General features: G+C 42.9%; 1 long non-coding RNA gene across 1 annotated transcript in view; it reads right to left on the reverse strand.

Moving 5' to 3' along the window:
* The window catches only part of LOC125939027 (uncharacterized), a 28,047-nt gene extending 13,790 nt beyond the window's left edge, over positions 1 to 14,257 (reverse strand). The window contains exon 1 of the long non-coding RNA XR_007462906.1: positions 9,452 to 14,257. This is a non-coding gene — a long non-coding RNA (uncharacterized LOC125939027). The remainder of the gene's footprint in view (positions 1 to 9,451) is intronic.
* Between the last annotated feature and the right edge of the window lie 11 nt (positions 14,258 to 14,268).

The following is a 14,268-nucleotide window of genomic DNA, read 5'->3' on the forward strand; positions in this document are numbered from 1 at the left end:
CATCTGCTATCTTGAGCTGTCAGGTCGCCCTAAGGTCTGGATACACAGGCAAATTAACATGGCAAGTAACTTATTGATATTACATTACAATACACCACACATGAAGTGGCATCATGTGTTATATTCAGTGTCGTTTCTCTTAATGCAATTCACAGACAAATTGCAACGGACAAAGTGCATTAGGGCAGCATTTCGTCCAGCCCCTGTGCCTGAATCACTGATGCGTTGCTTCAGATGATCTGTGTCTCTGATTTTCACTGACTAAACCCGCACTTTTAACATAATATCCCAGAAGAAGTAATCAGGGCATTCAGATCTAGCAAGCATGTGGCCCTCTCCTCTTGGCCACATCACCTACTCTGGTTTGGGAAATTAATCTTCTTACCACTTTGGTGTAATGGGGTGATATGTTCTTCTGTTGGAACCACTCAGTGACCTTCCCCAACCTTTAAGTGCATACATTAATGATCAACCACTTAAAAGTGGCCGAATATGTCAGACAGCTGCTTGTGTTAGCAGACTTTATTGGTGTCCCATCTGTGGACCCGGGTATTCTGACATATCTGGGCATGGGCTGAGCATTCTTTCAGGTGTCTCTTTGCTTGAAGGATCAAAAGCCTCCTGGGAAAAGACTCCTCTTCAAGATGAAAGGGATAGGTGTTTAGAAGCTTGGATTAAGATTAAAGGGAGGCACAATTATGAGGACCTATCTCCCTGTTCCCCGAAGGGCTCCCTAAGAACAGGCTTTCCTGGGTTCTAAAGAGTTCAGAGCTGTAAATAAATTGACTAAGTTTTATGTATGTTTTTATTGGGGTTTTTTGTGGGTTTTTTTTTAAGTTTATTTATTTATTGAGAGAGAGAGAGAGAGAGAGAGCAAGAGAGAGAGAGAGAGAGAGAGAATCCCAAGCAGGGGGCTCAAACCCATGAACGGTATGATCGTGACCTGAGCCAAAATCAAGAATCAGACACTTAGCTGACTGAGCCACCCAGGTGCCCCCAAAATTGAGGAAGTTTTATCCTGGGAAGACATTGTGACCCAGCCATGTTGTCTTAAGACCATGTAGCATGCGTTGCCTGACTATAACGACACCAAGACCTATCACCCCTGTAGCTATGGCCCCAAATGTTCTGAAGTCATGAAAACTTAAAAGCACAAAGAGCATTTGACTGGCAGAATCTTAAGAGAATCATATTATGAGTGTCAAGAAATATGTGTGATTCTCCTCCATAATTTATGAACTCCAAAATCACAAGTTCCTATCCCTTCTAGCACATACCATCTGCAGTTCAACATACACTGTGGCCCCAGGCTGACTGGGTGTTGGAAGGGGTGGACTGAATCTTACAGACAACATGGCCATATGACTTATCACCCAAATCAGGAAACCTCTGAGGTTGTAAAGGAGCACTATCACAATTGTGCCAGGACAGCAGGTATAAGCCAGGACTGTCCCAGGCAAACTGGCATCTGATCACCTATGAAAGAAGGTGAGAGAGAACATTTGTGTCTCTAACTTCAGCTTTTTGCTCCAATCAACTTTTTATCCCATCAGATGTTCCTGCTCTTGTAGGTACATCTTTGGCCACTCAAAGCAAAAATCCAGGCTTTTCTAGGCATTCTGATGAACCTGCCAAAACTAGAACATCCTAATAATCCTATCCATGTTTACCCTTGACCTTTCCTACCTGTACCCTTACTTCACAGAGATTCAGAGAGACATGTTTCCTAAAAGGATGCAAGTGGCTAGCCATTCAAAACAATCCAACCTTACAGAGCTGCCTCTTGTTGGTCCAAAAATAGTAATTATCATTATTACATGAAAGACACACTTCTAAGTATTGGGTGACATGGCTGTTAAAAACACAGGACCAGCACCCAGCTCAGAGGATCTTACATGAAATGAGGGAGGCAGTCAATGAATAAGTAAGCAAATAGATCACTGCGGGTCTACCCAACAAAGGTGTCACCTGAAGGGTGGGTGGGGGAAGAGTCTACTCCAGTGAGAGAGGTCCGGGAAGGCAACTCAGAGAAGTGGCATTCCATCTGACTGCAGGACAGACACTGGCCAGTGTGACAAGCCCCTTTCACAGATCAACATCAATTTCTTTTCTGGCCCCGCACTACCTTTTCCTGTTTCCTCCCAGTTGGTGAAGATCACGTGTGTCAATGGTAGTGGAAAGGACCCCTTTATGGCTTTCTCATGAAAGCCATAGAATGAATACAGATGAAAAGCACACTCGAGAAATCATGGGAAATAGAATTATCACCATCAGTCAGCATAAGGCAGGCCCGGGGTGCCTGAATGAGCCACTCCTGAGTGTGGTTTTAATCACAGACAAGGTTTTGTGCTCCTCGTGCAGTCCTGGGTGCGGAGACTGGCCGAGTCTGTACCCGGAGAATTCCAGAGGACAGGCACACTCGCCGGGCTTAGCTGACCACCGTGTTTTCTCAGGGCAGCTTGGAGCTCGTGTTTACGCCAAAGTCAGCCTAAAAGGCAGTTGTCTGAGCCCATCATGTTCCTGGCATCATTCCTAGACCCTGGTGGTCGCCTGTCCCACTGACGGATCCGTTCTGTGGTTAGGTTACTCCCTCGTTCAGCGTCTGTTGCCCCCGCTGGCAGCATCACACTGCGATTTCTGACCCCACTCTTCTTGACTAACCAGAATAATCGAAGCCTCTCTCTTCCAAGCACAAGCCACAAGGCACTGTCAGCATCAAGCTGGTGCTTATCATAAGCTTTCCCTATCCCTCTTGCTCTCCAAACTCCAGATCAGGGTCCCTGCCCTCCTCTCCACATTCTGCAACATGTGATTTTCAGAAATGTTAAAAAAAAAAAAAAAAAGTCTGCCGAGGGCCCAGCAAGATCCAAAGGAAATGGAATAATGAAGTATGTCCCACTATTCAGCCTGGGTTTGTTACCACACCCAAATGTGGTTTTGCCTTTTACACTATTTAGATCATATTGTTGACTCATGTTCCATAAGAACACATTGATTTACCCATGGAGCCTCTTCTATTCACCACTGCCCTTCTTACTCACCATCCCTCCTTTTCTCTCCAGGAACCTCCTGCCCAAAGCCAGTTTTCCTAAGGGCACATTTGATTGGACTATTGTTCACAGTTAATACACTTAATTGTTCTTTATTAACTCTCCTTTGATTGCTTTCAGATGTTTTCTTCTACTTGTCAAGATAGGTGATACATTTTTCATTCCTCTTTTACATATTAAAATATTGCTATTGGCCATATCATTTGGATCCTCAATAGAATTTTATTTCAGGTATTCTTACCACTTGACATCCAGGTAACGTCTGGTAACAATTAGCAAACTCGTAAACAGCACTTATTATATTCCAGGCACTGTTCTAAGTATATTACATTCACCAACTCATCAAATCCCCAACACCCTAACAAGTAGGTATTAAAACTATTTACAGATGAAGAAATGGAATCACAGGATTAAGTAACTCACTCTGTGTCACACAGTTAACAGTGCTAAGCCCATAACATTTCTTCCTCGGCTCTCACACGTAAGAGTAAAATTTCACCTTGTTTTTGTTCATGTTTAATTACCATCAAATTCCTATCTATCTCTATTCCAAAACAGGAGAATTTAAAGTGAATTTAAAGAGAATTCAAAGCATTCTAAGGTCACTGTCTTTTCAAGGGTAGGAAAGAGACATTTATTAGCTTTAGATATTGTTAGAAATATTAAAATTAGAAAAAAAAATATATATGTAAATAGAAACCAAATAAATAATTTCCAGATCAGTAAAGGAACAAGACAGAAAATGTTAAAAGAGAGAGAGAGAGAGAAGAAAGGAAAAAAAGAAAAAACATCTCTACTTCAACAGAATGTGGTAAAGAAAAAATGAGAACCAAAGAGAAACATGGTGGATATAAAATGAAATGATAGAAAGAAGTCCAAATATAGAGTAACTATAATAAATATAAATGTATTTGACTCACCAATTAAAAGATAAACTCTCAGATTTATTTCTTTATGTTTTGACTATCTAGTCTTTCACTTGAAAGTTTGGCATTGAAAAGTTGAATATTGCCAGTTTAGCAATATTAATTTGGTCAAATAAAATTAAAGAAAAAAATATGAATGAAGAGAAAGGCAGAGATTACTCAATAATAAAAGGGATAAACAACCAGTAAGATGTAAAAATCATTAATTTGCTTTACCTAACAAAATTCCCTTCAAATATATGTTTGTGCTTTTGTGCTCTTATTATACTTAATGTAACAGTTTCTGATGGCTATGTGTTTAAAAAAAAAACCAAAATTATCAGAATTAAAAGGAGAAGTTGACAGGGGTGCCCGGGTGGTTCAGTTAGTTAAGCATCCAACTCTTGGTTTCGGCTCAGATCATGATCTCATGGTTCGTGAGTTCAAGCCCGCTCATGGAGCCTGCTTGGGATTCTCTCTCTCTCTGACTCTCTACCCCTCCCCCACTCGTGTGCACTCTCTCTCTCAAAATAAACTTTAAAAAAAAGGAGAAATTGACAAATCCACCATTATAATGAGGGTTTTTTTTAACACATAGCCATCAGAAACTGTTACATCAAGTATAATAAGAGCACAAGGGATTAAAGCAATGCAATCAAGCAGCTTGATCTTCATCCCAGTAAACAGATAATTTACAATCTTTTATGAAAACAAAGCAATTCTCAACACACTCCAAAATATTCGTATCATGAAAACCGGGATCTGTGATCACAGTGCAATACAATTGGAAATAGTACATTTTTTCATTGAAAAAATTAAAAATATCCTTGGAAATTAAAAGGCAGATTTCTGTAAAAATTCATGGGTTAAGGTTAAGGAAAAACTCACATGAAAGTTCCAAAATACTTAGAACAAGCGACAGAAGAACTACATATCAACATTTATTGGATACAGCTAAAACAGGAAGCAAATTTTTAAAAAATGCAAGAATTAATGAAATAAATTTCAGGTCGAGAAGCTAGAACCTGTAGCTACAGAGAACAAACCAATGGTTGCCAAAGGAGAGAGGGTGGGGGATGGGCACAGTGGGTGAAGGGTAGTGGAAGATACAGGCTTCCAGTTATGGAATGAAAAAGTCACAGGAATAAAAGACACAGCATGGGTGATATAGCCAATGGCATTGTAATAGCAATGTAAAGTGACAGATGGTGAGCACAGCATCACGTATAAACTTGTTGAACCACTATGCCATGCACCTGAAACTAACGTAACGTTATGTGTTCACTATACTCAAATAAACAAGGAAATAAAGAAAGAAATACTAAATCAATGCAAAAAAAAAGGAAGCTAGAACCTATAAATAGAACTATGAAATGAAAAACTAAATACATGCAGTGTCTTGTATGTTAATTCTACCTCAATAGAACTGTTCTAAGAAGTTTACGGTTGGTGCAAGAATTGATACAAGGTTCAATGAATCAGAAAGAGAGCCCAAAAATTGATCTGTTTATATCTGGAAACTTGGTGGATGACAGGATAGCAATATCAACCAGTGGAGAACTGATGAACCACCCTGTAAAGAGTATTAGAGCAGTTGACTATCAATATTAAAAAGTTAAATTAGCACACTTACTGTGATAAGAACTGAGTCATGCATAGAATTGTTGAATCACTGTATTATATACCTGACACTAATATCACACCGTATGTTAATTATACTTCAATAAAAAAAAAAGTTAAATGTGATGCATACCTCCAAAATCAACATCAGATTGATCAAAGACCCAAATGTGGAAAGAAGCAAAATGTCTTAAAATTATTAGGAAAAAGTATAAGAATATATTTATGACTTCACAGTAATAAGGTTCTCCTAAACGTGACAAAGAAAGCATGAATGAGAAAGGAGAATGTCTGACTCTGTCAAATTAAAACTTCAGTTTTTCAGGAGATGCCACAATCAGAATTAAGAGAGAAGTCACGGACTGGAGAAAGTCTTTGCCCTACATAGAACGAACTAAGGATTAATTTCCAAATACAATACTTTTTAAAAACTTACAAATCTAAGAAAACAACAGCCCCCCAAAACACGCAAAGGCAAGGCCCATGCGGTTCTCAGAGAAAGGAATCCAAACAGCCAATAAATTAATTGGGAGAAAGAAAAAAAAAGTGCTCAATCCCACTGGTGATCAGAAGAGTCCAAATCAAGTTAGAGACAGCACTTTTTACCCGTAAAACTAGCAAAAAATTAAGATGAATGTATGCAGAGTAGGAGACGATTGCTTTGGAGAGCAAGCTGGCACTCACTATCTAATAGAATTGAAAATGGTTTTATCTTAGGACCCAGAAATCGTATTGGGGAGCGGGGAGTGATGACAGTCCAGTGAGTCTGCACCATCTGCATTCCCTGGGAGATCTAGACTTTCTGCCCAGGCTCCAAACTGCGGGCGACTGGTTACGTCGCTGCGCTAAGGAAGGAGACAGGGCCAGGATGGGGTCACACAGGAGAGGATGAAATGCAAACCCACTCTGTCATTGTTCCCAAAGCTGCTACTTGCTCATCCCCGTTGCCTCTTTGGAACCCGGACGCCATGCGTGCCTCTCTTCCTGCCACGCTCTGGCCCGCGTGTCCAGGCCTGCCCTCTCCGTGTTTGTCACTGTGGCCACCATGCTGCTCGGCCCTGTCAGATGGTAGTGAGACTAAGCTCAAGATGTTAACGACAGGCCTGGCAGCACACCTGGTCGGGTGAAACTAGGGGAGACGGCCTTCCTCCTCACCCACAGAACTGAACAGCTTTCCCCCAAGAAAAGAAACAATCCAACTCTTCCATTTGTAGAAAATAGCAAAGAAGCTCCATCAGTCTGTGGCACGGAGCATGCCGGTCTCATGTGAAAATGAGAACGACCCATCCTCACGACAGCCGAGAGTTGGAGATGTTTCCTAGTCAGCGAGGTGGGCCCGGGCCAGTGTACCCACACATGTCACCGGATAGCCCTTGGTGTGGCTTGATGTGGGTGTGGGATGAAGCAGAGCCCACAGCCCTGACCTCAGCTGTGCCCTGTCACGGCCCCCAACCACCCCAGACAGCCCCCTATTTCACGGAGAGGGATGCCGACGCCTTCACCATCCTGTAATGTATGACACAAAATCACAACCATCCCCGGGCACTCAGCACTGCCAAACAGATTGCCTTTAAATGTTTGTTTCACACTTATGTATTGATTTTGTATCAGTGAAAGTGTATATATATATATATATAAACAGACTCATTACTAATGCATTGCCACAGGCCAACCCAGAGTCAACGTTTTGGGGGGAAAATAAATTGGCAATTTTCCCACTTTTCTGCAGTTCTTTTTCTCTCTCTGGTTTTCCTTTGGGACTTTCAGGATTAGAGGATTCCAAAAGGCAAATAAAAGGGTTCTGACTTAGGATAGTATGACCGGTTCCTGGTAACAGAACAAGTGCATCAGCATTTCTGCTAGCCTTGACTTTCAGCTGATAACCTCTAGAGCCTCTAGAGCACCCCCACGTCACAAAAGTACGGGGATGGCCGGTGTTTCTGGGCTTCGTGCTCCACTCCCACACCACCTTGCTCCAGGGCACTTTCCACTTGCTGAGCAGAACCAACATGTCTCTTTGTAGAAGGACAGGCCTGTCCTTAAAATGACCTGCATTCCCGCTTCACCCTAGTGATGGTGCAGTGCTCTCTACGATCAAATCTCTGCCCAGGTGACCTACCCATAACTTCAACTCTTATTTTAGTCTGAACCTTCCAACACTGTCATGTCAGGCTCGAGCATGAGCAGGCAGGACTGCCAGATCGAGGGCCTCCAGGAGCACAGAGGTTGCCATGTACAAATGTATGAGCCCCCTGTGGGCGGACAAGGCTCAGCGCTGCACCACAGAGTAGCTGACCTCAGCCCTGCTCACCCCTCGACTGGGCACCTTTGGGACATGCAGGAACTTCACCATTTTCCAGGGTATGTCTGGCCAGAACCCCTTCCTTGGCTTTAAGGCCATCTGTCAGCCCAGTTTTTCCCAACCTTCTTATCATCACCATCCTTCTCCCCAGAAGCCATTTTAGGCACTTTGTTCCTAATCGCCCCCTTGCATAAAGCTTTAATACCACAGATATACTATACATCTCTTCATGGACTGAGGCCATTTGGAGGGCCATAGACCATTGCAATATCTAAGGCTTTTTTGCCTCCCAAGAACAAGCATTTGTGATATCCTCTCCCTGTCACCCCCCCACCCCCACCCCCACCCCCACTGAAAATGTATATATTAGCTGTGACTGCAGTAGAGTCTATCCTCTGTCACCAGAGGAATCTACCTGCCCAGGGAGGGTAGAACCAGCTCATCAACAACACTGAAATGACCTGTTTCTCACACCAGTCCCAAGCTCACTCCCCTCCAGGCTGCCCTGGACAGGGCACCGACCCTCACCCCCTGCCCTCTGCCCACGTTCTCGGTACCCTCGCTAACCTCCACTCTTCACCCGGTTTCCTTTTCTTTCCATGTGCTGCTTCCTGTGTGTAGGAGAGAGATTCAGCCCACAAGGGAATTTCATAATATTTGAATATTTGGTAAAGCAAAAACCTCCTTTGTCTCTAAGCTGGCAAATTGATCCTGCAGCAAATGTATTCGCTTCTTTATATATTGGTTCCGTTAATCAATCAATTAACATAAGGAGAGGGCTCTGTGAGCTGAATGAACAAGAAGCAACCCTGAAGTGCAGGACGTGAAGGGTGAGGAGCACAGTGACTCCCAGTAAGACCCGATGTTTGGCCAGTCTTTCGGGAGCAAACATGACCTGGTCTGGAGACTCGGAGGGACATTTGTGTAAAGACCAGGAGGACAGATGGAGCATTATCGACAGGCTTGGGAAACTGTGCCAGAGTTCAGTTGCTAGAGGGCAAGCAGAGGGCATGGAGAGCAGGGTGAGCGAGGAAGGCAGAGAAGAGGCTGAGAGAGGGAGTGTCAAGTCAGTGTGTGCTCTTGTATGGATATAGAAAATATGTGTGTGGCTCCCAGAGAGAAAGGATACTTCAGGCTGTGCCCACATGGGAGACGGCAGGAGTTAAGGAGGGTCTAGCAGTGGGTGGGGAGAGGTGGGGGGAGAGATAGAGAGAGAAGGAGGGAAAGAGATGGCCCATCAAGTTCAGGTGGAGCAGGATGGGCTGAACAGCAGAACTAGAACCAGAATCCACACAGACTCATGGGAAGGATGAAGGCTGAGGTTCTAGGCATAAGCACACTATCTAATTTTAATTACTTCTGGAAGTCACAAAGGCATATTCAGGTTTGAAAGTGAAAGATGAACCCACCAAGAATTTTAAAGGTGAGACATGACTACTCTAGCCAAGGGTCTAAGTTGAATCTAAAACATCTAGTATCTAAGCAGCGACCATGCAGGACAATCCAACCTCAAGACTGGAACAGAACCAGCAGCAAGAATAACTAGATAGTGAGTTCATGAACTTCTGACTTACAGTTTTCTGCATTTTCCTCATTGGACACAGGACTTCCAAGAATCTGTGATGGGAGTCGGCCAACAGACAGGGGCCAGGTGGATGCAGATTCCCAGGTTAAGAAGGGAGCTGGACAGAACACTGTATCAGGAGAGAAAAATTTCAATGCAGACAGAATAACTTACCTCTGACCTGAGTGTGGTCATTTTTATTTTACCTGGGTATGTCAAGCTCAAAGCATATAAACCCTTCACAACAATTCTCCAATTCTGGAGTTATCACTATAGGATTCCAACAAATGAGATATTGACTAAGGGAATTGATCTTAATATAAGAAGTGCAACCATGCTGAAAGAACATCCACCCCAGCTAAGATAATGAGAAAGAACATAGTTTGAAGTCAGTCGAGAAGGAAAAGGCAACCACTTGAGAGTGAACACTGGTAACAACAAAACACAGGCATGCAATAAAGTCTTGAGTGATCTGAGTAATGGACAAAAAGATCACAGATTAACCCAAATTAGTCACACTGTGGTACAAAATGGATATATGTAACAAATGATTATTTAAATTTAAATTCTTCACAAAAATTAACTCAGAATAGACCCTAGACCTAAAGGTAAAATGCAAAACTACAAAACTTCTAGAAGAAAATATAGAATGGAATGTATGTGACCTTTGATTTGGCAATGACTCTTTGGGTATAATACCAAAAGCACCATCCATAAAATAAAAATTAATAAGTCAGACTCATTAAAATTTGAAAATGTCTGCTCTAGGAAAGACAATGTTAAAAGAGTGAGAAGACAAGCCACAGGCTGGGAGAAAATATTTGCAAAACACATATCTGATAAAGAATTGAACCAAACATGTATAAAGAACTTTTTAAAAAAAATTTTTTTAGATTATTTATTTTGAGAGAGTGCAAGTGGGGGAAGAGGAGAGAGAGAGGGAGAGAGAGAATCCCAACCAGGCTCCATGCTGTCAGCCCACAACCTCACACGGGGCTCGATCCCACAAACTGTGAGATCATGACCTGAGCCACAATCAAGAGTCAAACACTCATATGACTGAGCCATCCAGCCGCCCCTACAAATAACTTTTAAAACTCACAGTAAGAAAAAAAAATCCAACTGAAAAACACACAAAAGATCTGAACAGACACTTCACTGAAGTAAATATACAGATGGAACACTGCAGATGAGCATATCCTAGTAAAAGAAAAATTGACATATTCAGGTCAGAGGAATTCATTCTGTCTGCACTGATGTTTTCCATTCCTGATGCAATGATGGGATATGAAAAGATGCTCAAGATCACTGGTATTAAAACAGTACAATAATGAGATGCCACCACACACTAATTAAAATGATCAAAATCCAGAGTTAAAATGGTGGAACAGTGGGAGGACCCTAACCTTGCATCATCCCTCAAACACAGCTAGATAAATATCAAATCATTCCCAGCCCCCAAGAAATCAATCTGAATGCTGAAAGAACAAACTGCAGAACTAGAGGGAGAAAAGAAGCCACATTGTAGAAGATAGGAGCTGTGGAGACATAATTCTGGAAGAAAAGATTCATGGATGCTGCAGAGGGGAGGGACTTTTGATCTTGGAGACAAAAGGGAGACAGAGAGAGAGAACAGAGAGAAAGCAGCACGCAGGGGACTGCACAAGAGAAACACTTCTCCCAAAACCATTGACTGGGAAAATGAGAGCAACTGATTACCACAAAGTTTTACAGGCAGTGGAGCCCAAAGCCTGAAGTTTTAGAAGTATGCACCACCACCATGTGGAGCCTGGTGGCCACACCAGTGATCCCGTGGAAAAGGAGGACAGGGGCCCAGGAGCAGACAGAGTGGTTTGAGGATCCTCTGGGTCGCACTAGGAGAGCAGTTCCCCCTTCTTGGAGTGCATTTGGGAGAGGTGGCATGGCCTCTCTGGGAACAAAAGAGCTGGTGAGTGTCAACGTGCTGCCCCGTTCATTAGCATAGGAATAGAGACACCTGCTGAGGGCAGAAAACCTTGGTGCTGACCTTTTGCCTCACTTTACCATAAACTCCCCGGGGACTGTGTGATGGTTTTTCTGGGACTAACTGGCACCAGCCACAGCGTGGGGAGACCTTCCCCCAGAGGATCAGTGTGGGTCCTCGCCATGCCAGGTCCCTAAAATTTGGAGTTTTGAAACACAGCCACACATCTGGGATAAAACACAGGAGTACTACGCTGCCTCGGAGGCATACAGCTCGGACACAGACCGAGTGATGGCAGGGATCTGACAGAAGCTGGGGACACAAGAGGGGAGATCGTTCACTCTTCTGTGAGGGTTTCCTAAACAGTAGCCAGTGTGAACTCCCTGCTTAGGAGACAAGAGAGTAGACCATTTCTGCTCGCAACCCCTGCCCATCAGCACTCATAGACCTCAGTGAGCAGCATAGCACCCCTAGTGGAGGTTTGAGCTGCTTACACCAAGCCCTACCCCTCTACACTCTGCAGGTGCATCTTTAGTAGGGAAACTCAGCCTGAGAATCAGCACAGCAGGCCCTCCCTCAGAAGACCAACACAAACGCCTCACAGGCACCAAGTCTACTGATCATAGAGTGGTGCAAAGCTTTAACTCTAGGGGGAATAGGATCTAGCCTCTTTGTTTTTTATTTTTTTAATGTTTATTTATTTTTGAAGGAGAGAGAGACAGAACATGAGTGGAAGAGGGGCAGAAAGAGAAGGAGACACAGAATCCAAAGCAGGCTCCAAGAGCTGAAGTGTCAGCACAGAGCCTGACATGAGGCTCAAACTCACGAGCCGTGAGATCATGACCTGAGCCAAAGTCAGACGCTCAACCGACTAAGACACCCAGGCACCCCAGATCTAGACTCTTTTAACAAACAGGCCAAAATACACCTAGTTAAAACTCACCACACACTAGACAAGATATAAACACTCCCCACTGCAGGCCAGGAGAAACTCTGCAGAGGACTCACCTAAAGGAAAGAGCAGCCAAAACACAACAGCAGGCTGCACACTCTGAAACACTTTCTGAAGCTCCAGGCCCTGGACAGTATAGGACCTCTTCTTAATATAGCCATATTCTCAGGAAGAGAAAGGATAACAGCCTTTCCTAACACACACACACACACACACACAAACACACACACACACACACACACACACACACACACACACATAAACAGTGACCTAGACAAAATGACAAAACAGAGTAATTTACCCCAAAAGAAAGAATAAGAAAAGGTCATGGCAAGGGATTTAATCAAAACAGATAAAAGTAATATGCCTGAACCGGAATTTAAAGCAGCAATCATAAGGATACTAGCTGGGCTTGAAAAACCATAGAAGACACTAGAGGATCCCTTACTGCAGAGATAAAAGAATGAAAAACTAGTCAGGCTGAAATTTTTTTTAAAAATGCTATAACCAAGATGCAAAACCAACTGGATATAATGACAACAAGGATGGACAATGTCGAGGAATAAATCAGTGATATAGACGATAAAATGAGGGAAAATAATGAAGCTGAAGTGAAAAGGGAAAGAAAAGCTTTACAACACAAATGTAGGCTTAGGGAACTCAGCAATTCCATAAAGCATAAAAACATTCATATCATAGGAGTCCCAGAAGAACAAAAGAGAGCAAAGGGGGCAGAAGATTTACTTGAACAAATTATAGCTGAAAACTTCCCTAATCTAGGGAAGGAAACAAATATCAAAATCCAAGAGGCATAACTCCCAACAAAATCAACAAAAGCCAGCCAACACCAACACATATCATAGTAAAATTTACAAAATACACAGACAAGGAAAGAATCCTGAAACAAGCAAGGGGAAAAATGCCCTTAATCTACAAGGGAAGAGAAATCAGGTTTTCAGATCTCTCCACAAGAACTTGGCAGGCCCAGAAGGAGATGGCATGATATATTCAATGTGCTGAATGCAAAAAGTATGCAGCCAAGAATACTTTATCCAGCAAGGCTATCATTCAGAATAGAAGGAGAGATAAAGAATCTCCCAGACAAACAAAAACTAGAGAAGTTCAGCCCTGCAAAAAATATTAAAATTTCTTTCCCACAAAGACTAGAAAGGAACAGGGAACATCATCAGAAACACCAACTTTACAGGTAACACAATGGCACTAAATTCATATCGTTCAATAATCACTCTGAATGTAAATGGACTAAATGCTCTAATCAAAAGACATACAGTATCAGGGGCAAATGGGTGGCTCAGTCAGTTGAGCATCAGACTCTTGATTTCAGCTCAGATCATGATTTCATAGCATGTGAGTTCAAGCCCCACATCAGGCTCCACACTAACAGCACAGAGTCTGCTTGGAATTCTCCCTCTCTCTCCCTCTCTCTCCCTCTGCCCCTTCCCTAGTGTCTGTCTGTCTGTCTCTCCCTCTTTCTGTCAAAATAAATAAATTTAAAAAAAAGACATAGGGCATCAGAATGGATTAAAAAAAAAAAAAGACCCCTCTATATCATGCCAATAAAAGACTCATTTTAGACCTAAAGATACCTGCAAATGGAAAGTGAGGGGACTCTATCTATCATGGTAATGGATGTCAAAAGAAAGCCAGAGTAGCCATACTTATATTAGACAAACTAAATTTTAAAACAAAGACTATAGGGGCGCCTGGGTGGCGCAGTCGGTTAAGCGTCCGACTTCAGCCAGGTCACGATCTCGCGGTCTGTGAGTTCGAGCCCCGCGTCAGGCTCTGGGCTGATGGCTCGGAGCCTGGAGCCTGTTTCCGATTCTGTGTCTCCCTCTCTCTCTGCCCCTCCCCCGTTCATGCTCTGTCTCTCTCTGTCCCAACAATAAAT

This window comes from Panthera uncia (assembly GCF_023721935.1).
Source record: "Panthera uncia isolate 11264 chromosome B2 unlocalized genomic scaffold, Puncia_PCG_1.0 HiC_scaffold_24, whole genome shotgun sequence".
NCBI lineage: Eukaryota > Metazoa > Chordata > Mammalia > Carnivora > Felidae > Panthera > Panthera uncia.